Raw genomic sequence first — 26,380 nt, forward strand, 5'->3', positions numbered from 1 at the left:
CAAAAAAGACAAGACAAAACGTAGGGAATAAGTGGGCACCCTTGTGGCGTGGCGTAGAGGCAAGCCCTAAGGTCTCCCTAACCAACGCAAACACGAACGAAGGGGATGTTTCCAGAATGAGATTTTCACTTTGCAGTGGAGTGTGCGCTGACATGAAACTTCCTGGCAGATTAAAACTGTGTTCTGGACCGAGACTCGGACTCGGGACCTTTGCCTTTCGCGGGCAACTGCTCATCCCCCAGGCTGTGCCTAAGCCATGTCTCCGCAATATCCTTTCTTTCGGGAGTGCTAGTTCTGCAAGGTTCGCAGAAGAGCTTCTGTGAAGTTTGGAAAGTAGTAGACGAGGTACTGGCACAACTGAAGCTGTCGGGACAGGTCGTGAGTCGTGCTCGGGTAGCTCAGTTGGTAGAGCACTTACCTGCGAAAGGCAAGGTCCCGAGTTCGAGTCTCGGTCCGGCACACACACAGCTTTAATATGCGATGAAGTTTCACTAACCAAAGGACTCCAGCCCTGGAAGGAAATTCAGCTACTTAAACCTGGAAGGACAAACTATTTCAGCGAAGAAAACGGAAGACAGACCAAACCATGTAAGGGTCCTCTGCTAACACTTGGGACAAGAAAGGTGGGAGGGCATATTTAGGATGTACGGCCAAAATGTTGGGGCTGTCCAGCAAAAGATGGATCACCACCCCACAACTACACAAGATGGCAGCTCTTCACAGAGTAAAAAAAAAAAAACACGAGTGAACGTGGTATGGCCGATACGAAGACAACAGAGGACGGTAGATTCCCGCCGGGAGAGACAGGAGCCGGGGGAAGGGGGCAGGGAGGAGGCGTCGGTCGAAGAGTTGTGCATCCAGAAGCAGAGACTTCTACTGACAACATTTTCTGATCTAGTCAGGACATTCATAAAGTAAAAGCGAGAAGGTTTAAACCGTAATGGACGTATTTGTACTATCAATAATAAAAGCAAGATACAGGAAATAGGGAAGTCAGGAGGTGGGCGTGGTCGGAGCTCCGCATGCTACAGGAAACGTCCCATCCACGGTTGTCCCACCCCACTAACTGATCACAGATCAAGGAGGAAAAGAGAAAGGAGGTGAACTAAACTATGGAAAAAGGAAGAAAACAGAAACAGTGAAACGTCCGAATTTAATCTTTTTTTTTAATGGCTGTAAGCCTAGACTTAGAACTACTTAAACCTAACTAACCCAAGGACAACGAAATGACCAGACGGAAACTTCGTAATTTTCTGAAATAAAAAATTGGCCTGAGCGAGTCTTGAACTTCGCAATCCAACACCGTGACGACACAACCACGACACGAAAGTAACTGATGCTCCTCAATATTGCATGATTATGTTTTTCGTCTGTTTTCCACAATTCAGTACACCTCCTTTCTCTTTTCCTGCTTGATCCGTGATGAAGGAACCAGTAAAACCCCCGATTCTGCAAGGAATCGAGCTCCCCTGGATAAAACAGCTTCAGTGTCTGATTACTTTACAAGTGAGTTGATGTGTAAAATATTTGACTTTAGCCTTGTAGGCCTACACGAAATACGTTTAGGAAAAGTTTGAAATTATGCTTAAATTTTTTTGGAAGCCGCTCAAGTGCTCTTCTATGGAACAGTGAATATTACAGCCCGGGTAATTTCCGTTCCATTTTAAGCACAACCCAGTTTTTACATGCATGACGTCATATCTCCTGAATTACGTATTGTACAGTGATGTAATTTTTTCAAGTACATTAAGTGATAGACGCACATAGTGTTTGAAAAGTGTGCTGCAAATAGAAAGTGCAATAAAAAGAAAATTACAGCGTCGAGCCCGACGCAGCAGTTTTACTGCATGTACAGCGAAAACGTAGCAACCGATTAACTATTTTTCTTTCATCATTTTGCGGGAGGGATCCGAGAGTTCTGAAGCACTGGATGACTATAGTCTGGGTATTTACGTGAGGTGAGTTACGCTGTCTCGAAACGTACACGTAGTTTCTAACTTTAATAGCTGTCTTATTGCACTAAAGTTTTAAGACAACATTATACTCCTTCATGAGTAGATTATGATAACATCACAATTTTTTTAATTCTGTCAAAAATCACGCGAAATATTGAAAAAAAATGGCTCTGAGCACTATGCGACTTAACTTATGAGGTCATCAGTCTCATAGAACTTAGAACTGATTAAACCTAACTAACCTAAGGACATCGCACACATCCATGCCCGAGGCAGGATTCGAACCTGCGACCGTAGCGGTCGCTCGGTTCCAGACTGCAGCGCCTAGAACCGCACGGCCACTCCAGCCGGCGAAATATTGGGAAAAAAATCAACATTTTGTTGACCCTGTACGCCGTCAGATTGTCAAGTAACTGATCTCGGGGTAGCTGTTTAATAATGTTAATAAGGTATACCATGACGATATGTAGATATACTAGCCAGAATGTTTCTTATGCCTGTGTCCCCTGTATTGACACAGTGCCACTGCCACGCTACACCCAGAGCGAGCGAGGAAGAGCAGAATGTGAGCATTAGCTGGGGCCGGGCCAGCCCAGCACGGAACGCGCCGCTGCCACCCATATCGAGACGCGCGAGTGCGGACGAGAGTGAGTTTGAGCTGCTCAGCTATCATATTTGCCTTATTATAGGGCCGTTTACTGACTTTTTTGTTAGATTAAGCATTATTGAGGTTGAATTCGCAAATAACTGACTATAGCTGCTCATTAATAAACGATTGAAAATACCTAACTACTATTTTTATTTGAAAAGGGTATTCCGGCTTTTAGGGCAAAATGTCCGGCTATGTCCGGGTAAATGTAACGCATAGTTCTGCTTGTCTATTTTCGGTCCTGGCAGCCCTAGTTTGCAGCCGATTAGGCGCTTACCTGAACAAAGTGTGTTTTTCTCTTAGCGCTAACACAACACGAAATAAACGAAGGTAAAGTACGATATCACCCTGTTCGTGTGACAGTCTTGTAGCGCATTCCTAATTGACACAGATCGGTGGTAAAAACTGAGAATTTCAAATACTTCTACTGCCAACTTAATTTAAAAATTGTCTTTCACATTTGTTTCTTTGGATCAATAAAAGCAGCCAGTTCGACACCCAAAGGGGGGAGGGTATGAATGTCCTGACGCGGCATTGTTGTGAAATGGGAATAACGTAATGGACCGTCAGTGACACAGCAGACAATCTGATAGCATCCAGGATGAGATTTTCACTCTACAGCGGAGTGTGCGCTAATATGAAACTTCCTGGAAGATTAAAAGTGTGTGCCGGACAGAGACTCGAACTCGGGACCTTTGCCTTTCGCGGGTAAGTGCTCTACCAACTGAGCTACCCAAGCACGACTCACGCCCCGTCCTCACAGCTTTACTTCTGCCAGTACCTCGTCTCCTACTTTCCAAACTTTACAGAAGCTCTCCTGCGGACCTTACAGAACTAGCACTTGCCCGCGAAAGGCAAAGGTCTCGAGTTCGAGACTCGGTCCGGCAGACAGTTTTAATCTGCCAGGAAGTTTCAATGTGACAACATGTTCATGCATCGTCTATTACTTTAATTGGTTTGGAGAGGAGCTGGAGGGTTTGGTGCGCCTGCTTTCTGCAACAGAAATCCAGACAAGATCACTTGAATCATGCGGAGGACCACCTCTAAAGATTAAGAACGACGAGCGTATCTGGTGAATATCTGTGTGTTCCATTCATTCAAAGATAACATTGTCTTTCGTACTATGAGATAAACATTTCTGGTAATATTTCTTTTTAATTAGAATCGGTCATTACAATAGTTACGTATATACAATACAGGGAGAATTCAGCATTGTATAATGTCGTCACCCTTGCAGTCTTAAAAATGTATGGAAAGGACATAGGAAATGTGGAGCATTTTCAAAAGAAATGTAAGTTTATAGAATCTGTGCATGTTGCCGACGAGACGATATCGGTCGACGTCTGAATGGATCTCAAGAGACTAATCACGAAGGACGAGATCATGCTGGCAGTTCAGAGCATTAGCTTGCCATGAGAAACCTTTCCTCTTTTCTCATTTTAAGTGAATTGTTTAGTCTTGGTTTTCATTAGGTACCAGCATAGTAAGTTTCTCACATTCCTTCTTGGAGTTTAAATAGCTTTCAAGGGTCCAGGGATTTCTGCTTTTTGCGAAACTGTCGTCCACCTTCTCTCCTCGACGACGAAAAGCTGTACAGTGTGTTTCACTCAAACACATGTAATTCTGTCAATGCTCTCTGACGCAGATCAATATAGTTTACGCTGGCTAGAGACAGGTGGCAACTTAGTACCTTGAAATGCATCTGACGTGTTTTCGTAAATTGTGTTCTGTTTTCATAAATTGTATGTTGTGACTGTCTGCAGTCCAAATTGGTAGAATATACGATGGAATGAAACCCTTTGCGCGAACTATCACGGATATCAAACTTAGACAATTAACGTAGTAATTGTGAGAGAACGAGTATTTATTTCAGAAACGTTTTATTTAATCCGAAGACCTTACAAGATTACTGCTGGCGGGTTCCACAATTGCAACTAGATCATGCGTACAAACATATCTACATATATTTAAAATGCTCATTTTTGTATTTCCTCATTTCATAACGTAACGAAGATGGATGTTGTGACCAGGCGAAACACTTTTTTGTCCACAAGAAGAACAAATTTTCAAAGTCCCGGCAGATTAAAACTGTGTGTGCCGAAGAGGGACTCTAGCCCAAGCCACGAATTTAAAGTTCCAGGAAGTTTTACATCAGCCCACAATTCGCTGCAGAGCGAAAGCTCATTGTGGACATTAATTTTCAGTTGCAAAATAAGATCTTGTAATATAATGTATCCACAAGAAGCGTAGCAACTTTTCGAGTTTTGAAACAGAAATCGCGATTTACAAGTTTCGCTTTAAGGCACGATCCAAAAAGCCTATAATTTTCTTGTAATTTTTGGGTATCAGACCGGTTGCGGCTTTTTCAGTCTTCAGAGAGATGTCAGGAAGGAGGTACAGTCAGCCCAAAGAAAAATACTGTTACTAATAAAACTGAGGAACTATACATTCGGAACGAGTCATTTTGGCAGAATCAGGTGCTAAAGTAACAAAGAAATTAGAATACCGTCTAGTAACACAATAATCAGACTATCGCTTCACTATGGCTACGGCTGGCTTGTTTCTTTGTTCCTGCAAGTCTGTCCTGTGGCTTTGTGTAAAATGATATCGCGAGTGACAGAGGCTACACGTTAACGACACTATGGTGGCTCGTCGTCGACGACGACGACATCGACGATATCAACAACAGCAGAAAGCGCTGTTTCAACAGTACCCCCTCCGCTATTGGTAGCCGTAACGTGGAGGTGCTGAGAAGTAACAGAAGCATTGCTGCCGAAGCAAGTGCGTTAACATGACGTCAGCAAGAGTCGGTTGCGATACCAGCTGGGCGTCATCTACATGCCTGATCCAGCGGTGCTGACACCGCAGCGTACTGAGTGCTGATCACAGACTTTCAAGCTGCCACCTCTCCTTAGGGAGCCTAGTTGGCCATGCAAGAGATACTACGTGGCACTTAAAGTCTATATACTAGATCCCGAATTAAGCTCTGAAATTTCATATCTATGCTACTGCTGGGAAAGTATGGAACAGTCAGTTTCACTGTATATGAGGGAGGTTTTCTCGTCATCAGTCTGCCGCCTGTGCGAACATGTCTTCCTTAAATTTCATCACTGCAACTCTAAAACTAAAAGTTTATCAGTAGTATCCTTGCATGTTAAGCAGTACCCTACACCATTTTCGATTTTCAAGGTCATTACTTCAAAACACAAAATCGAGGTATGGTGCTTCGTTGGATAAATTTACTATAAAAAACACAGTTATTTTGAATATCAAGAATCAGATTGGTCCACTATTTCCACTTCCAGCTGAGAGACTTCGCGCAAATCAGTAGCTTTTAATCAAATTATTCGCTATTTAATTGTTGATCGTAATAATACGCTGAAATTAAAATCGCTACAAAAGTTACAAGTGTCTACAGATGAATCCAGATGTATATCGGATACCATTGGCCCCTTTGCGGGAGCAGTTAGTCTTGACACACAGCGTTATTCCTCAGTATGAAAATACAGCTATTATCACAGCGTTTCGTAAATGGTGAGCAGCTTGGAGACGTAAACGAATAGTAGTTAAGGCCACTGGCTAAGGAATTCAACGACGCTAGTATATAGAAAAGTTCGCCCTCCGCTACGATAATTGTTCTAATGTAGCAGGAAGTTGTAGATAGGTAGCTCATGATTATAGCTTTAACACATTGAGAAAAGGAAAAAAGAAACGTCGCATCATGAAGAACTGGTCGAAATCGGTACATGTGATGTATATATACAAAGGATAATCTGAGAAAAAAAAATGATCTTATCAAATTAAGCGAGTAAATAACGCGTTGTCCACCTCTGGTCCTTAAGCAAGCAGTTATTCGTTTTACAATTGATCGACGGAGCTGTCTTCCGGAGGGGTATCGTACCAAATTTTGTCCAATTGGTCGAGTTAGATCGTGAAAATCCCGAAATGGTTGGAGTGAAACTTTGTCAAATGGGGAGATATCCGGGGACCTTTCTCGCCAAGGTAGGATTTAGAACCACAAAGACAAGCAGTAAGAACTCTCGTCGTATGCGGGCGGGCATTGTTGTTGCGGTCTTCAGTCCAGAGACTGGTTTGATGCAGCTCTCCATGTTATTCTATCCTGTGCATCCTCCTTCATCTCCCAGTACCTACTGCAACCTACATCCTTCTGAATCTGTTTGGAACATTCATCTCTTGGTCTTCCTCTGCGATATTTATCCTCCACGCTGTCCTCGAATACTAAATTGGTGACTCCTTGATGCCTCAGAATATGCCCTTCCAACCGATCCTTTCTTCTAGTCAAGTTGAGCCACAAATTTCTTTTCTCTCCAATTCTGTTTAGTACCTCCTCATTACTTATGTGATCTACCCATCTGATCTTCAGCATTCTTCTGTAGCACCACATTTCGAAAGCTTCTATTCTCTTCTTGTCTAAACTATTTATCGTCCACGTTTCATTTCCATACATGACTGCACTCCATTGAATTACTTTCAGAAACGACTTTGACACTTAAATCTATATTCGATGTTAACAAATTTCTCTTCCTCGGAAACGCTTTCCTTCCCATTGGCAGTCTACATTTTATATTCTCTCTACTTCGACCATCATGAGTTATTTTGCTCCGCAAATAGCAAGAATCATGTACTACATTAAGTGTGTCATTTCCTGATCTAATTCCCTCAGCATCAGCCGATTTAACTCGATTACATTCCATTACCCTCGTTTTTCTTTTGTTGATGTTCATCTAATATCTTCCTTTCAAGACACTGTCCATTTCGTTCAATTGTTCTTCTAGGTCCTTTGCTGTCTCTTACAGAATTACGATGTTATTGGCAAACCTCAAAGTTTTTATTTCTTCTTCATGGATTTTAATTCCTACTCCGAATGTTTCTTTTGTTTCCTTTACTGCTTGCTCAATATATTATCTTGCCGAAATACGAGGATGGCTTGCCATGAAGGGCAACAAAACGGGCCGTAGAATGTCGTCGACGTACCTCTATGCCGTAAGCATGGCACGAGAGACACCAAAGGGGTCTTGCTATGAAATCAAGTTCAAAATGGTTCAAATGGCTCTGAGCACTATGGGACTTAACTTCTAAGGTCATCAGTCTTAGAACTACGTAAATCTAACTAACCTAAGGACATCACACACATCCGTGCTTGAGGCTGGATTCGAACCTGCTACCACAGCGGTCGAGCGGTTCCAGACTGTAGCGCCTAGAACCGCTCGCCCCCCCCCCCCCCCCCATCCGGCTGAAAACAAGTGGCACCTCAGACCATCAATACTGATTGTCGGGCCGTGTGGCGGGGTGCAATAAGGGTGGCATCGCTCCGCTGTCTGTGGTGTCTCCAGATACTTCGGCCTGGAATCTCATTGATTAGAGTACAAATGGCTTCAGTGATGAGTCTTGCTTCGAACTGAGCCCTGATGACCGGCGAAGGCGTATCTGGAGATGCCACAGACTGCGGTGGGACACCAAACTGACCGTCGCACACCACACGACTTGACAACCGTGATGGATGGTCTGAGGTGCCATTTGTTTTCACAGCAGGTCCCTTGTGGTTCTCACCCTCGGCACCCTTGCAGCACAGCGGCTCGTCGACGACACTGTACGCACCGTTTTGTTGCAGTTCATGGTAAACTAACATGGTCTTACATTTCAGCAAGATAATGTCCGCCCACACACGGCGAGAGTTTCTACTGCTTGTCTCCGTGCTTGCCAAGCCCTATCTTGGCCAGCTAGGTCGCCGGGTCTCTCCCCAGTTGAGAACGTTCGGAGCATCTTGGGCAGGACCCTCCAAACGTCTCAGGATTGTGACGATCTGATGCGCGAATTGGACAGTGCTTGGCACGATATGCCTCATGAAGACATCCAGCGACCTTAAGTTAGCGCCAAGCTGAGTAACTGCTTGCATAATGGCAGACGCGGGCACTCAATTTGTGAAGCTGCTTATCTCGAATAATTGATCGATTTTATTATTATTATTATTATTATTATTTAAGTGTAATCGTTTGTTTGTCTGTACACGTGGATCACATTTACCGGTTGCCGTCCCATTCGGATTATCCTTTCGTGATGTGTGGCTTTTTTGTCTTAGAGAGTATTTTTAAAAACAGTCGTCACAGGCCGTAGGAAGATAAGTCGGGGTTTAGCGTCTCGCCGACGGGAGAGAGAAGGAGCTCAAGCTCGTATTAGGGAAGGAAATTAGCCCTTTGCCTTCAGTGGTGTAGGCGCCGGTTGTGGACTGCTCGGAGCACGGACTGACGCCTGTCGCAGAAGCTACTGCGGCGGGCGCAGCGCTTGTAGCGTCTAATGTTGTGCTGACAGCAGCGCCGGCGCCCTGCAGGCAGCGAAGGGAAGGGAAGGGAAGGGAAGGGAAGGGAAGGGAAGGGCCGGCACGGCCGCGGTCCTGAATGGCGCCTTTGTGCTCCACCTGCTGGGGCGCAGGTGCCACACAGGGGCGACGCCGGTGCCCTCTGCTCTGCTCACGCCGCACTCGGGGTCCACCAGTCACCGCACGGGTTGCGTTCGTGACACGCTCACCTTACTCGCAACTGACTTCAAAATGACGAGCCTCTCGATGCGACGGCTGCAGTCGGCGACTTTGGAGACGCCGTATTGATTGTGTATTACTTGATTGCTCTTGTACTTAACCTTACGTGTTATGGCAGTATGCCATTTGAAGGCGATGACACATCAAAGATTTAGGATAAACACTACACCCTTGGTACGACTTTTTTAAATTAAAAGTCAGTTAATGATGCATCGACGGCAATAGCATTCAGGAGACTCTAGAAAGAATGATAATTTTGTTGTGAATGGTATATATTTGCAGTGGTGATATGGTTAAGGACGCTGGGTGAAGGAGTTGCGGAAAACAAATTCCCAATATCCTACATGCTTTAAGAAAAGCTTTTTTTTTCCATCTTCGCTTTTGCTCAAAATGGTTCAAATGGCTCTGAGCACTATGCGACTTAACTTCTGAGGTCATAAGTCGCCTAGAACTTAGAACTACTTAAACCTAACTAACCTAACGACATAACACACATCCATGCCCGAGACAGGACTCGAACCTGCGATCGTAGCGGTCTCTCCGTTCCAGATTTTAGCGCCTAGAACCGCACGGCCACTTCGGCCGGCTTCGCTTTTGCAACAGATCCTATGACTTTATTAATGAAATACAAGTATCATCTACTGTACTCGATGTTATTTACATACAAGAGTGCACACACTCCGGAATGAGTTCCTTTCGTTTTGTGACTTCCGTCTGACTAAAAAACGAAGAACGACATTGCTTTATAGTGCAACCACCAACAGTGGCATTTGTCTTCTTGCTTGTCACAAATATCTTGCCGTTTTTTTCCGAAGATGTACCGATTGACGAGGCTGTGGTTTATCAGAAACCTAAGAACACGGTGTAAATTGCTGCAAGTGAAACGAGCAGCAATAGCATTTATGTTTCTCCTTGTCACAAATATTTAGCAGATGAAACCATATGGTTCCAGAGACCTTTTCAAGTCTCAAACATCTATGATGTATACATGCAGAACGAAGCGACGAAACAAAGTTTCTACCAAGGATAACGAGACCCACGTTCGAATCCCGGATTTGGTACAAATTTCAGGTGTCACTTCAGTTTGCATACATTCATTGAATACATAGCTGTTTTTCTGCCAATGTGTTGCGATTTCTGAGAGTCGACTCACACACGAAAGAAACTGGTGTCCGTGTCAACTTCGGCATACTCTAAATGTTCTGCTGTAGACGTACAATTCATTTTGATGTCAGCTCCGAGTAAACTGTCCGTGTCATGAATGATAGCAACCATTGCACAGCGTACTCTCATGCGTCATTTGCATTCCACCTAACATCCAGATGATTCATCATTATGTATTCCTAGCAGCATAACGTTTGACACAGTAGATAACGAAGCCGATGTTCATAGCGTATTTCTCGACTTCTGAAAATCTTACGATAGACTACTCTGATACAGATTCGCACCGTGTAACTCACTCTTACACAATGGGGCAAGACGAATGTGACTGGAGTGAAAACTATTTAGCAAAGGGCACAATGTAATATACACACTACTCAACCAAAACATACTATTAGAAGCGAGTAACTTGATTTTATATATATATATATATATATATATATATATATATATATATATATAGAGAGAGAGAGAGAGAGAGAGAGAGAGAGAGAGAGAGAGAGAGAGAGAGCGAGCGAGCGAGCGAGCGAGCGAGAGAGAGAGAGAGAGTGGTAAGAAGCATTCACACCACTAAGAGCCTGCAGTAGACATAATTTTTACGTGTAGTGTGATACAGCTCAGCGCTTAAAACCTTCGACAGAGGACACTCTGAGTCGCAAAAATCGGGATATAGCATAAAATTAGCCATGAAGAAATGGCTCTTGTCAGGATTTTAGAAGCTCAAAACGATCAGGTGTTTATTTCACATTTATTTTGTTTCAAGAAGTTCTGCTTTTTAACTTTTCATTCGAAAAATACTTTCTTGCTATTTTGTTCATTTGTGATTTTCGTCAGTACAGCTGCAAAACGGTGCGAAACAAGACTCTGCTAAAGACGACCTTGGTGCTTTCATTTCTCTACTCCATTTTTAATGATGAAATGAATATTGAAACTGAATAGTGATTACAGGTTCTCCAACTCTGGAACGATGTTAAAATATAGTCCAAATGCTGTCTGTCTGGGAAAAAAAATTAAAAATAGCTACGACTGTCCACGCTCACTGTGAGATTTCATTTGTTATCAGGCTACTTCCAGAAAGGTGTGTCCCTTCCCAAACATTTGCAACTGATCTCGTCTTTGTCAGACTTTCAGTTCTTAGGGATTGTGATGGGAAGAAACGAGTAATCCACAAAACCCAACCAGCCCACTTAGGTTCGTAAGAAAAGCTGCCGCATCAATCGTCTGCAAGTAGTAAGCGATAGTTTGACAAACACGAGTGGAGAAGTGTAACCATGTCAGTATTTCTCTCTCTATTTCCTACATTTTCAAGCTGCAAATATTGTACATCTCTCCCATCTTCCCTGAAGCCCCTGCTCTCAATATCCTTAGAGCTACAGACCGTCTAAAGCGAAGACTAGTTACTTACAGTCTAGTAACTTACAGGATGTTAGAAGAGCCTTGCGAACAGCACAAGAATCTTTTCTGTTACAAGGCAAAATTGGACATCAGGTTCTGGAGCCAATTAGCTAGCTGGACGGTGGCGGGTTAGTGAACCAGACGGACGTTGCGAGGTTTCATATAATAATTAAATTCCATTTCCTTCCTTGGAAAGTTGAGTGTTGCGTTTCTGTGATACTTTCTCCTTTACTGACAATAAACTTCATCGCTATTTTCTTGTGCGGAGCCTCGGGAAGTGTTAGGGACAGTTGGAGGCGATATACCAGCTGTTACAGGATCAATATTTTCCAGTCCAGCTCTCGGATCTCGGAAACATTGTGAAAGTATCTGGATTGCTACAGGCATTTTAATAAACGACTTGGAGTGGTGATAAGCTTAACTCTGTCTTGCTAGTCAAAACGTGGCTAGCGACCTTTATTCAGACTGAGTTCATAGTGTAACAGCGTAGAGTATTAGCCTGAGTCCGCCAATAAATATTTCCAATCAAATCCGTGGAGCAGAACGACGCAAAAGTGGATTCTGCCGCGAAGGCGAGTGTGACTGCGCGATGCCACAGAAGCTCCGAGGTAAGGACGGGAAGAACATTCTAGTATGATATGCGAAGCTTAGCGCAAATTTGTTTTTAAAGCTTTCCTTGGTTTTAGCATGCGAACAGAGTTAATCTTTTCTTACCTGTTAATAATTGAAATTCTCTTTACTTCAAATAATATTACATCACAGGTGTGACATGACATAATACAACTCTTTCTCTGTGCCAAGCTACACATGACGGGGTGCAAGCAGCACAGTTGTGCACGTGCTGCCACCTGTGCGGCGGAAGAGGTAACTGTCAGCTGACAGCGAACTGCTATTAGCGAACTTGCGGCCGTCGCACGTACCACGTCAAGTCGGAGTGGCGGAGCTTCCGGCCGCCTGCACCTCTGCTTATACACCTCCCAGCGCTGCCGTTAAACAGTGCGGAAGGGTTTAGAGCTCCGTCATTACACCCCACAGTACACAAAGCAATCCACAGGAATAACGAGAATTTCTATTTATTTCAGTGCCATGGTGAAACAGTTTAAGAAATCTAAAAGTCAATTCCTTTAAAACTCTCGTTTAGCCAATTTATAGCATACGTCACTTGAAACAGTCCAGCCCACTTACATCGAAAATGGTAATTTTACGATGATATACGACCGTCCAATTGTATAAATTACTGCGGACTTCAACTCTTGTAATTACGCTGTAGTAGAACTGAACGCGCACTTATTTTGTCACTACTTCTGCTAACAGTATGATAAATGTGTAGACATTTTCAATCGCGCCACCGTTCTAGGCACTATGTTACAAATGCGTTTCGCATTCAAGGCGTGTCTTCCATCACACGAGAATACTGAGCGCCGCTGTTAGACTCAACAAACGAACGACAAGCAAACTTCGTTTCGAGCTACAGCAGGAACTTTTAACGAACGTTTAACATAATGATGTCCACTTCGTTAAGAGCACCAAATGTCACTAAGGGAAATTTGTTGATTTTACAATTTTCTTTAACTTCTTTAATAAATCCACGGTGATCTGGAAATCCATTATTCTACCTAGCTCACAAATCCGATTCTTGTTTTATTCCATATTTTTCCGCTTTTGTTGTAGTCCTTCCCTGCTGTCTCACAAATACTGCAAAAACAAAGTAAAAATAACTACATCACCAATAATGTATGATGAAATGCCTTATCCATAAGAGCTGGTGATTCTATCACGTCCCCAATTAACAAGATTTCCGCACCTGTTCTTTACAGCGTTGAGCATTACAAGGGAGTACTTCGTAATTTTCGCTATTCGTTAACGCTTCCCATTTTGCCGCCAACACGTATGATTACACAGTACTAAGGGGGGAGTCCGAAAAATGCCTGTGAGTGTTCTTCGATATTACAGAAAAAAGAAATTGTACTGTTGTACACTGCTGTTTTACAATTATACAAGGTGTTCCGAAACTGTTCCTTCAAATTAATGCAGGAAGTAGAGAACACTGAAACAAATATATTTAGTTGTGTTAAATATGGTCCCTGACTCAACGAAACCAATGAACATTCATTTTTAAAGAAAATAATGATATGTGATTGAGACGGTTAGTAGTTGTTTGTATTCGGTTTGGTCTCAGCCAGTGCATATAAATATATCATCCTCCAAGTTTACTACCTTATTCAATTTTTTCAGTTGCTACTGTAATGTAAAACCCACTTCCATAGCAATAAGCTGTAGAAAATTGAATCTGTAGTCAAAGTTTTCTTGGTAATTACCAACCTTTCGAGTAAGTATTGACAAAGTCTATCGAAACTTATGTTCAGCCAAGAAGATGCACTTTGGCACATTCTCAGTATACGAAGATATTTCTTTTTTATCCACAAACTGTCTTAGACCCCAGGCATTTAAAAAAATTGCTCTGAGCACTATGGGACTTAACATCTGTGGTCGTCAGTCCCCTAGAACTTAGAACTACTTAAACCTAACTAACCTAAGGACATCATACACATCCATGCCCGAGGCAGGATTCGAACCTGCGACCGTAGCGGTCGCGCGGTTCTAGACTGTAGCGCCCAGGCATTTCCTAGATGATTTGCGTATCAGGAAAACAGCTGGTAACAGAATTCATTACTTACGGTGGATGTAGACTAATTCCATACGCGGATGAACATTCTTTTTTCTTTGCAGTGTGGACTATACTTGTCATTTCTGGAATGAGCTAAACGTCCTCCAGTTTCGCGCTGTCTTCGTAAGGCACTGATTCGCAAAGAAATATGATTTTTTTTCTGTCACAATAATCACCACGTTTCCTTGCAAGCTGCAGTTAAGTGAATTTACTACTCCACAGAAATCCGTAAGGCATTTCACTTTGAAAATCTGTTATTCTGGCTTGGTCGGTGAGCAAACACTTGAGCAGCGACACGGTGAGTAAAAACCTTAGTTGAACCATTGAACACTCCATGCAGCAAATGACTGGTTGCCTCAAGTAGTGGTTGATGACTGCGTGTTGATTTCAAACACAGCTATGCATATATTTGTTTCACAAAACTGTGGCTTCTGTCGCACCAGTTCACGCTATAATTATACTTGATAACTATGGGTAATACTTGTCTGCGTGTGTAAAAAGCATTGGAGTGTAGCGAAATGGTAATTACAAATACGATTTTTTAAAAATAATTTACTTTTGCAATTGAACCATTTTTATTTTCATCACCCCCGCCCCTCCCGGGTGATTAATTACCCCCAGTTTAGATAAGAAAATTATTGTTCTGTACGATACAGTGTGTGAGATCTCCCTGGTCAGCCCCTGGTGGACGACTTCATCTGCGAGGAAGTCTTCACCCACGGGAGCTGGACTGTCAATGAGTAAGTAGTCGCAACCAACCGCATCGTGAGACAACTGGTATCACACGTGATAGCATTATCGCAAATCTGATTACCAGACGTTAACATATTCCGCCGAAAAAGTGAACCTCCGACTCTCATAGAAAATGTTTCCCACCCTTGAATCCCAAGCAATACGAATGAAACATAGGCATTTCGTAGATAAACGAGATTCAGCTATGAAGAAGTTCGGAAATGTCGTACTTCAAGCGCCAATGGCTCCTGATACATAAATCTTTATTTACAGCTGCTTTCGATCTCCAGACTACCATCAGGTATCTTAAGGTTATTTACACTAAAGTACCAAAGAAACTGGTATCGGCACGCATATTGAAATGCAGAGATATGTAAACATGTAGAATGCGGCGCTACGGTCGGCAACGCCTATATAAGACAAGAAGTGTCTGGCGCACTTGTTAGATACATTTATTACGCGCTCAAGTGATGGCACGCAGCATCTTCGAGGATGCGACGATGTGGGGATTTTCCCGTACGATCATTTTACGAGTATAACGTTAATACCACGAATCCGGTAAAACATCAAATCTCCGACATCGCTGCGGCCGGATAAAGATCCTGCAAGAACGCGACCGACGATAACGGAAGAAAATCTTTCAACCTGACGGAAGTGCAATCCTTCCTCAAATTGCTGCAGATTTCAGTGTTGGACCATCAACAAGTGTCAGCGTGCGAACAATTCGACGTAACATCATCGATATGGGCTTTCGGAGCCGAAGGCCCAATCGTGTACCCCTGATGAGTGTACAACAAAAAGCTTTACGCCTCGCCTGGGTGCGTCGACACCGAATTTGGCCTGTTGATAACTGGGGAAATGTTACCTGGTCGGATAAGTCTCGTTTCAAATTGTATCGAGCGGATGGACGTGTACAGGTGTGGAGACAACCTCAAGAATCGATGGACCATGCGGATTCAAGTTGATGGACGCTCTGTAATGGCGTGGGGCCTGTGCAGTTGGAGTGATATGGGATCTCCGACACGTCTAGATACGACACTGACAGGTGATATGTAAGTAAGCATCCTGTCTGATCATCTGCATCCATTCTTGTTTATTGTTCATTCCGGCGGACTTGGACAATTCCAGTAGGACAATGCGACACCTCACACGTCTAGAATTGCTACACAGTGGCTCCAGGAACAATCTTCCGAGTTTAAACACTTTCGCTGGTCACCAAACTCCGCGGCACATGTGGGATGCTCCACCCACTCGTACTCTTACGGATTACGGAGAGCCCTGCAGCATTCATGGTGTCAGTTCCTTCCAGCACTACCTCAGACATTAGTCGAGCCCATGTCACGACGTGTTGCGGTAACTTCTGCGTGCTCGCGGGGGTTCCTACACGATATTAGGCAGGTGTACCAGTTTCTTTGGTTCTTCATTATTCATCAGCTGAGAGGGCAGTATTAAAACTATGGCGTCAAATGGCTTAATATCCATCCTACGTCACTGCTGTCAATTATATTACCTAGTCAACAGTTCGGTGCAGCCACACTGTTAATCTTGTCTACATGTTACAGTAAAGTTCCACCTTTTCGTGTAGAGGCACCCCATGTAGTAGCGTATGTATTTAAGTTATTCGTCATGCAAGTTGTTGTAAATACACTCCTGGAAATGGAAAAAAGAACTCATTGACACCGGTGTGTCAGACCCACCATACTTCCTACGGACACTGCGAGAGGGCTGTACAAGCAATGATCACACGCACGGCACAGCGGACACACCAGGATCCGCGGTGTTGGCCGTCAAAAGGCGCTAGCTGCGCAGCATTTGTGCACCGCCGCCGTCAGTGTCAGCCAGTTTGCCGTGGCATACGGAGCTCCATCGCAGTCTTTAACACTGGTAGCATGCCGCGACAGCGTGGACGTGAACCGTATGTGCTGTTGACGGACTTTGAGCGAGGGCATATAGTGGGCATGCGGGAGGCCGGGTGGACGTACCGCCGAATTGCTCAACACGTGTGGCGTGAGGTCTCCACAGTACATCGATGTTGTCGCCAGTGGTCGGCGGAAGGTGCACGTGCCCGTCTATCTGGGACCGGACCGCAGCGACGCACGGATGCACGCCAAGACCGTAGGATCCCACGCAGTGCCGTAGGGGACCGCACCGCCACTTCCCAGCAAATTAGGGACACTGTTGCTCCTGGGGTATCGGCGAGGACCATTCGCAACCGTCTCCATGAAGCTGGGCTACGGTCCCGCACACCGTTAGGCCGTCTTCCGCTCACTCCCCAACATCGTGCAGCCCGCCTCCAGTGGTGTCGCGACAGGCGTGAATGGAGGGACGAATGGAGACGTGTCGTCTTCAGCGATGAGAGTCGCTTCTGCCTTGGTGACAATGATGGTCGTATGAGTGTTTGGCGCCGTGCAGGTGAGCGCCACAATCAGGACTGCATACGACCGAGGCACACAGGGCCAACACCCGGCATCATGGTGTGGGGAGCGATCTCCTACACTGGCCGTACACCTCTGGTGATCGTCGAGGGGACACTGAATAGTGCACGGTACATCCAAACCGTCATCGAACCCATCGTTCTACCATTCCTAGACCGGCAAGGGAACTTGCTGTTCCAACAGGACAATGCACGTCCGCATGTATCCCGTGCCACCCAACGTGCTCTAGAAGGTGTAAGTCAACTACCCTGGCCAGCAAGATCTCCGGATCTGTCCCCCATTGAGCATGTTTGGGACTGGATGAAGCGTCGTCTCACGCGGTCTGCACGTCGAGCACGAACGCTGGACCAACTGAGGCGCCAGGTGGAAATGGCATGGCAAGCCGTTCCCCAGGACTACATCCAGTATCTCTACGATCGTCTCCATGGGAGAATAGCAGCCTGCATTGCTGCGAAAGGTGGATATACACTGTACTTGTGCCGACATTGTGCATGCTCTGTTGCCTGTGTCTATGTACCTGTGGTTCTGTCAGTGTGATCATGTGATGTATCTGACCCCAGGAATGTGTCAATAAAGTTTCCCCTTCCTGGGACAATGAATTCACAGTGTTCTTATTTCAATTTCCAGGAGTGTAATTTTAAGATACCTGATGATCGCCTGGAGATCGAGCCAGTTGTAAATAAAGAGCTATTTACCACCAGCTGTTGGCGATTGCAATATGACGTTTTCCAGACACATTATCTGACCATGAGTATTTGGACCTGTTAATGGGGAGTGTCCACCCTTCGCTGCTATGACGGTTTGAACTCGTCTGGGGCACTATCAATTATGTGTCTGAATGTCTAAGGAGGAATCGGAGGCCATTTTCCTTCAAGAGCTAAAAACTGAGGAGACAGTGACATTGGAGGCTGGGTTTGGCTCGAAATCGGCATTTTAAGTCATCCCAACTGATCTCCACTGGCTTCATGTTGAGGCTCTGGGCAGAGCAGTCCATTTGGAGAATGTTGTTGTCCACAGAACATTGCCTCACTTGTCACAGCTTTATGACAGTGCGCGTCGTCATGCTGGTGAGTGTCTCCAACTATCCCTCTTCTGTACACAGTACACAATCCTGTAAAATGTGTTTAGCGTCTCCTTAAGTGCAATAAGGAATCCCCATCTCCCACCATGCAAAACACTCACTACCGTCACACGATCTTCTCCGTACTTCACTTCTGGCACCTTACGTATTTACAGCTAACATTCTCCAAGAACTCGCAGAGTACAGTGTGATTCATGGCTCCAAACCAATCGGTTCCAGTAATCCACTCTCCAGCGGTGTCTGTCTTAACACCATCTCAAGCATCGCTTAGCGTTTCCTACAGACAGGTGTGGCTTGTAAGGAGCTGATAGACTACTGGACTCCACTCTTTGTAACTCCCTACGCACAGTCATTGGGCTAACTGGACTTCTGGCAGAATTTTGTAGCATTAGAATAAATCCTTCCGTTGATTTCATGCGATTTTTTATACCCACCATTCGCAATGCATGACTATCCCTTTCTGTTTAGGAATGGTTGCTCCTTCGCGTTTCCACCTCAGATTCACATCAACAATCGATTTGCGCAGCTTTAAAAGGACTGGAATTTCCGCGATGGATTTATGACTCAGGTGACATCCAACGACTAGTCCGCGACCAAAGTCACTGACCTCTCCTGACCGACCAACAGTGCTGTTTGTGGTTCTCTACCAAGAATGCTACCCTCGTCATTTTTATGGTTTCTAGTCCGCCTTTCTTGACCTCTGGCACTGTATTCCGCATTGCACACGGGCATCTGGATACTTTTCATCAGATACTTGTACTTACGAGCTGTGGTAGCACTGCTTTCGAAAGTCCGAGTATTATGTAGGTCTTCAGACTTTCCTGGCGAGGCGTTGTCATCTTGGGAAATCTGATTTTCTGCCGGTAATCCGCGTCGTATTTGCACGATATTTTGACTGTGTTACTCGCAATGTTCATCGGGTGCTCCCTGCGGCCCAGAGACCACCTGTCTAACAGTGCGAATTACGCGATAGAAATATCGTGCAAATACGACGCGGATTACCGGCAGAAAACACAGTTTTCCAAGATAACGAATGTGTTATCAAAAATCTATTGTGCCATTCATTTATCTTCCAGTCTTGATGTTACTGACTTCAGAATAAATTATTTCGACAGGATGAGCTTTAAGTAAGCAATCATTCCGTTATCAGTCCACGAGTGGCCTACCGGGACCATCCGACCGCCGTGTCATCATCATTCCGTTATCAGGCCACGAGTGGCCTACCGGGGCCATCCGACCGCCGTGTCATCCTCATGGAGGATGCGGATACGAAGGGCGTGGGGTCAGCACACCGCTCTCCCAGTCGTTATGATCGTTTTCTTGAGAGAAGCTGCTACTATTCGGTCGAGTAGCTCCTCAATTGGCATCACGAGGCTGCGTGCACACCGAAAAATGGCAACAGAGCATGGCGGCCTGGATGGTCACCCATCCAAGTGCCGACCACGCCCGACAGCGCTTGACTTCGGTGATCTCACGGGAACCGGTGTAGCCACTGCGGCAAGGCCGTTGCCGTGAGCTTTAAGTATGGCTCATCCTTTTCTTGAACCACATTCCCAATTATAGTTGGTGGTTGAAATTTGTGTACGGAAGAAATCTTGACAGCCATTTGCTGTGATCATTTTCTCCGTCGACTTGCCTCTGATTACGCCCAGGTTTCGGCCTCTAGAGCTGTCTGCTCGAGGCAAGACCGCGACTACGCAGTACCGGTACCCGCAACGCAGCGTGGAGATGCAGACGAAGTGCTGACGGCGGCGCCGGCACGCCTAGAGGTAGAGAGGCGGCAGAGGCAGAGGCCGCGACTGCGCACTTGCTGCCCGGGCGGAATGCCGGCCACGCAGGCGCGCCCACAACACACACTCACTCCCACGCGAGCCACACGCTGTCGCTGCGCGTCACTTGCTGCCACATGCAGGAGCCGCCGCCGCCGCCGCCACCGTGTCGTCGTCCAACACACTGTTTTAAAAATCATTTTGTCGCCCTCCGCTAGGTTCTCGAGGGTCCATTCTCGTCAGTCAGCCACACAACGAGAGGTTTTCATGACAGAATGTATCTACAGCTGACGCAATGGCTTGCGGTCACGCTAATAAAAATATCCTCCTGAAATTTGGCTGAATTACTCCACGGGCATATCCACAAGGAGTAATGAGGTGATGTTTTATTTTAATTTATTCATTAGTTATTGTAAAGAATGTGACCAGAAAAACACGACAAAACGTCCGCCACATTATTCACTGTTTCTTTCCAAATTTCAAAAAAAATGTGTTATTACTCCATGCGTAACATGCTACAGATTAAGAAAATTGTTCGTTTGTTGCTTTTGTTTTTTCAGATAATATTTGCAGACTCCAGGACTTCTTTTGGAGTATCACGTTCGACCAGCTTTGCGAAAGAAGCGGCGACACTTTCTGCGCAACCCACCCATCATTTTGCACGACAATGCGCGGGCGCATACAGCGCAAACTGTGGCTGCTCTGTTAGGTCCGTGGGACTGGGAAGTACTGTACCATCCATCATACTCCCCAGACTTAAGTCCTTGTGACTTTGATTTCATTCCGAGGATGAAGGAACCTCTTCGCGAAATTCGCTTCAGAACTGTTCCAGGGATTCGACAGGCAGTAGACCGCTCCATTCGCACCATCAAAAATTATTGCGTCAAGAAATCAACAGAACAGGCTCTGCTAACGGTATACTACGCCTTCCACATAACTGGCAACGGGTTCTACACAACGCTGGTGACTACTTTGAAGGACAGTAACAGGTGCAAACATGTAACTCTTTTGTATCAGTTGTAAATAAAAAGTTGCCCTATTTAAGTTCCAACCTAAGTATAAAAAATAAAACAACAACAAATGCCTAATCCTTCTCCGACACTTCAGACTCTCGAAATCCCGTAGACAATGGAAATAGTAATATAACTATTGACGGCGTAATGCTGGCTTCGTTATATTGAAGCACCAGCAGTACGTATCCCAAATAAATTATAAGTGCGAAAGTTTGTATGTTTGTTGCTGAATCGTTCTAAAACGGCTTGACACACATTGATGACCTTTGACATGGGGAGATCTTACGTCCTGCATTAACGCATAGGCTACTTTTGAAATTGTGTGGTACAAGATATTTATTGATTTGATGAATGAAGTGCGAAATGTGGAACAATAATTACTCTGACAGCCGAACGGTTCTAGGCGCTTCAGTCTGGAACCGCGCGACCACTACGGTCGCAGGTTCGAGTCCTGCCTCGGGCATGGATGTGTGTGATGTCTTTAGGTTGGTTAGGTTTAAGTAGTTCTAAGTTCTAGGGGACTGATGACCTCCGCTGTTAAGTCCCATAGCGCTCCGAGCCATTTGAACCATTTTCTTTAAAATTACTCTTACAGAAACCTGTTTATTCTTTGAATTTTGAACTGTATCGTGTTTGTAAAATGCTGTTTAATTTGCCCTACTTAATACGACTGAACTTAATGAATAAAATGCTTGTATAGTCGTTAAAGTGTCAATCCATATTTCCATACAAGTCCGTTGCATTTTAGTGGCGCAGTATCAGGCGTATCATAGTTTTTGAGACTCCTGAAGAGACACAACGACAGTGTCATTCAAATGTTGTACGAGAGAGAGGCGTCGGGCTTTTTACATGTAGAACGTGGTAAGGTTTTATTGAGGTTGGATTTCATTATGATACGCCTGCGTATCCGTTGATACGTGAGGGCAGATGACGTCGTTGCCTGTACAAATACGAGTATTATAAAATTTACACTGCACTGAACTAGAAATTGCTTATTTTTTCTCTCCGTCGAGTTAGTATGTTTGTTATACACTCACCTTTAAGCAGCAGGACGGATTTCGATGAACTTTGACATAGAAATACCCTGTACTCTGAATAAACACATAATGTCCCTTTTCTGCCGAAAAAAAGACTGTTCTCGTGGGATTGTGAACGTTACTGCTGTTCCCGTGCGATGTGTAACGTGATTAAAAAGCCATCCATGAATGTCAGGTATCAAATGACTGCGTTCAGTTAGAGGTAGAGTTTAGTTTTTTCCCCCTTGGTAAACGAGAGAGTTGCGAGCGCTGTTTATTCTATCAGCCTCTCCCATTGCCTCAAAATTTGGTGTTTCTGTCGTGCGGTTTAATGGGCCGCTAGTAGCTCGCGCCTCAATACCTCCAGGAGATAACCTTTGTGATGGCGCACACGCTTGGATAGTGGTGAAGCTAGTGGTTAATAAATATTAAACGTGTGGAGGCCACTTGTGCACTGGCGGAGTGGAAAAGATGCATACACGACGGCTTGAAAGCAGAAATTTGCGGACATCGATAGCTCCAGAAAGGACTCCCCTCGCTTCGACGGATCGCTGCCCTAGCCACCTGGCACAGGAGGTGTCCACGGATCCCCGGCAAACTCTGCTGCCCGCATATCTCCGTGTACGAATTTCTCCGGCATCCCTACGTTTTCACGAGCAGCCAACGAGTTGTTACATCCACTGTTGTGCTCATTGTTTCTATCTTGAACTACAGAAGGCTTTACGCACCTATGATTCATTGAACAAGTGCTCGGTAACTGTGGAAGACCTCTCAAATATTATTCTGGAATCCGAAAACAGGAAAAACTTACACGCAGATGTTCTAGTACCACCTGGTGTCGACAAGACGAATGGAAATCAAAGTGCAAACAGCCGGTGACCAATATGTCTGACCCGATGAACTATGACCGGATAAAAAAATAATAAAAAAACAGTGACCGAAGTATTGTATCCACATAAGGCTATATTGACGAAAACAGTCACTTGTGCTGGGCTGTGCGAATCAGCTCGAAAAATTTGAGACAGTTTTTTATATGACTTAAGTGGGAAGTAAATCCAGTTCTTCCATACTCTCGCTGCCATCCTGATTTAGATTCTCCGTGATTTCCCTGAATCGCTCCAGGCAAATTCCGGGATGGTTCTTTTGAAAGGGCACGGCCAACTTCCTCCCCCATCCTTCCCTAATCCGATGAGTCCGATGACCTCGCTGTTTGGTCTCTTCCCCCGAACAACCCAACCCCCATTCTCTCGCTGGATCTGGCTGGCCAAAAACTTCTCTAAGATCTTTACATCAGTCCAGCTGTCGGTCTTTGATCAGACATAATTGACATTGCAGTTTTCTGTTAGATGTGGCCGCTGCATGTGAACATGTAGGGTTATCATACGATGTTCGGAGCCAATTGCCTAAATGATAAAAACTACTGGCAAATAGGTAACAAAGCAAGAACGCTGTCGTGTAAGTAGGCTGTTTAGGTTTTTTATTGGTAACGCCGCCGCCACGTAGCGCTCTGTATGAAAATCACTGGCTGTGCCGTGTGCAGTCTGTGGCTGGTTGGCATTGTTGTAATGCTCGCCATTGTAGTGTTGGGTAGCGGCAGCTGGATGCTAACAGCGCGTAGCGTTGCGCAGTTGGAGGTGAGCCGCCAGCAGTGGTGGACGTGGGGAGAGAGATGGCGGAGTTTTGAAATTTGTAAGAATTGGTGTCATGAAGTGATATATATATTATGACTACTAAGGTAAATACATTGTTTGTTCTCTATTAAAATCTTTCATTTGCTAACTATACCTATCAGTAGTTAGTGCCTTCCGTAGTTTGAATCTTTTATTTAGCTGGCAGTAGTGGCGCTCGCTGTATTGCAGTAGCTTGAGTAACGAAGATTTTTGTGAGGTAAGTGATTTGTGAAACGTATAGGTTAATGTTAGTCAGGGCCATTCTTTTGTAGGGATTTTTGGAAGTCAGATTGCGTTGCGCTAAAAATATTGTGTGTCAGTTTAGCACAGTCTTGTAATAATTTTTCAAAGGGACGTTTCAGTCGTCTTCCCGAAAAAAAGAAGGATGGGGTGACAGGCGTTAATCGACGGAAGAAATGCCACAGTAAACAAACAATGAATGCACCCCGTATCTAACACGCCTTCCTCAGTAAGAGGTAGAATGAACTGGTTGATAACTGAAAGACAGAGGTGGTCTCTTTCGATGCAGCGCCGCGCGGGGTATCCATGCGGTCTGGGCGCCTTGTCACCGTCGGCGCGGTTCCTCCCGTCGGAGGTTCGAGTCCTCCCTCGGGCATGGGTGTGTGTGTTGTCCTTAGCGTAAGTTACTTTAAGTTGGATTAAGTAGTGCGTAAGCCTACGGACTGATGACCTCAGCAGTTTGGTCTCATAAGATCTTACCACAAATTTCCAAAATTTTTCATAGCAGCCAATAAGGTGAAAATTCGGTATTTTCTGTTAGAAAATACTAAAACAGGTTGATTCTATACGAATGAAAAATAAAAGTTCGTAGAGTACGAGGCACTGAATTAGCAAGTAATGAGTAGCCCTAAAAATTAGTTAATGGTGCATAACTTCCCATATAATACAATTTAAAGCGAGGTTCTATTAAGGACAACCAGTGACGGGTACACTGCACAAAACCAACAGCGTCGACCTAGTTGCCTTTCTGTCTGTCAGAAGACTATAATTAATTATGTAACTGCAATGAGTAGGTGGCCATAGTGTGTAAAGATTACGTACAGTTTTATAATGCTACTGTGATGTGAGCTTTGGAACGTAAACCAAGTATAGTTACCGACATACTTTTGTTTTCGATGAAGATTTACATGGTCATGTGGTTTAACTACCGCTACACACAGACTGATCACGAGCACGTTTCTGCATCCTCACGTCATGAGACACTGCAAAATAGTTTTGCCTTCAGTCCAAGACACTAATAAAAAACGTAATAATTTAGACTTTCGTGACAGCTAATGTCTTTCCCTCTTCGAGAAATTCCAGTAATGACAGTCTCTTTATCGATAACATCTGAATCAGTTACTTCTACTTCGAGAGTCAAATTTCTGCAAGAGTTAGTACCTCGCAGGGAAGGTAAGGGCAACGTGTACTACCTAAAATATTAGAAAATGCACCAAGAACCCATTTTTACGATTGACCAATAATTATGCCAGCTCTAAATGAAATACAAGATTTTCTACGTGAAATACTGATCTGTGAACGTTCTCCTTGCAAGCGGTTAGCAGTTACATTTATGAGGGCTTATGCAGCAAGTTTCATTGATCTACTCTTTCGCAGAGTGCAAGATGCAGTAGTAACAGATAGAGTCCTTAGGTTACAGTTCCCGCTCATCACACGTCATCAGCAAATACTCTGATTGATATAAATTAATGAGCACTGACAGTCAATGTCTTTAATTCCTTCCTGTCTTGATTCATAGTGGCTGCAGGATCAAAATAGTGTCCTAAAGAACGGACGCCACTTATATAATTACGACGGTGACGACCAGTAATCCCTTCAGTGCAGATGGACACCAAGTTCGGAGCCTTGTGGGAATCGGCGAGATGCCGCTAGTAATATGGCTCATGATCAGGGGCACTAAGTTGAGAATTTGGGTCTGACGGGAGGCCTGCTATTGTAGTCGGTGCGACTGTGGTGACCACTGCGTCCGGATGGCGTAGTGGTCAACGCATCTGCCTAGTGAACTGCAAGCAGGGTAGCTCAGAGTGTTCGGTCAGAGGGCTGCGTGCTCTCTGCAATAAAAAAACTGAGTCGAGGAATCAACGATCAACTTGAACGGATGTCTTGTGACGTCCGCCCAGACCAAACGCAACGAAATATATAGAACAAAATGAAAAAAAGTGCGCAGAAGACCTGGGTTCGAATCCCGGTCCGGCACAAATTTTCAACTTGCAGCGTTGATATAAATCAATGGCCACCGGCAGCCAATGTCTTTAATTC

The 26,380-nt window shown here is 44.7% G+C and overlaps 1 protein-coding gene and 1 non-coding gene across 3 annotated transcripts in view; one reads left to right on the forward strand and one right to left on the reverse strand.

Annotated features, from left to right (window-relative positions):
• Positions 1-26,380, reverse strand: part of LOC126328425 (box A-binding factor-like) — a 470,780-nt gene that overhangs the window by 34,486 nt on the left and 409,914 nt on the right. The gene's annotated exons all lie outside the window — the stretch shown is intronic.
• On the forward strand, positions 26,086-26,319 carry Trnat-agu (transfer RNA threonine (anticodon AGU)). Its single transcript has 2 exons — positions 26,086-26,122; positions 26,284-26,319. It is a non-coding gene; the product is annotated as a tRNA-Thr (tRNA).

The sequence above is a fragment of the Schistocerca gregaria genome, chromosome 2 (genome assembly GCF_023897955.1).
Source record: "Schistocerca gregaria isolate iqSchGreg1 chromosome 2, iqSchGreg1.2, whole genome shotgun sequence".
Lineage (NCBI taxonomy): Eukaryota > Metazoa > Arthropoda > Insecta > Orthoptera > Acrididae > Schistocerca > Schistocerca gregaria.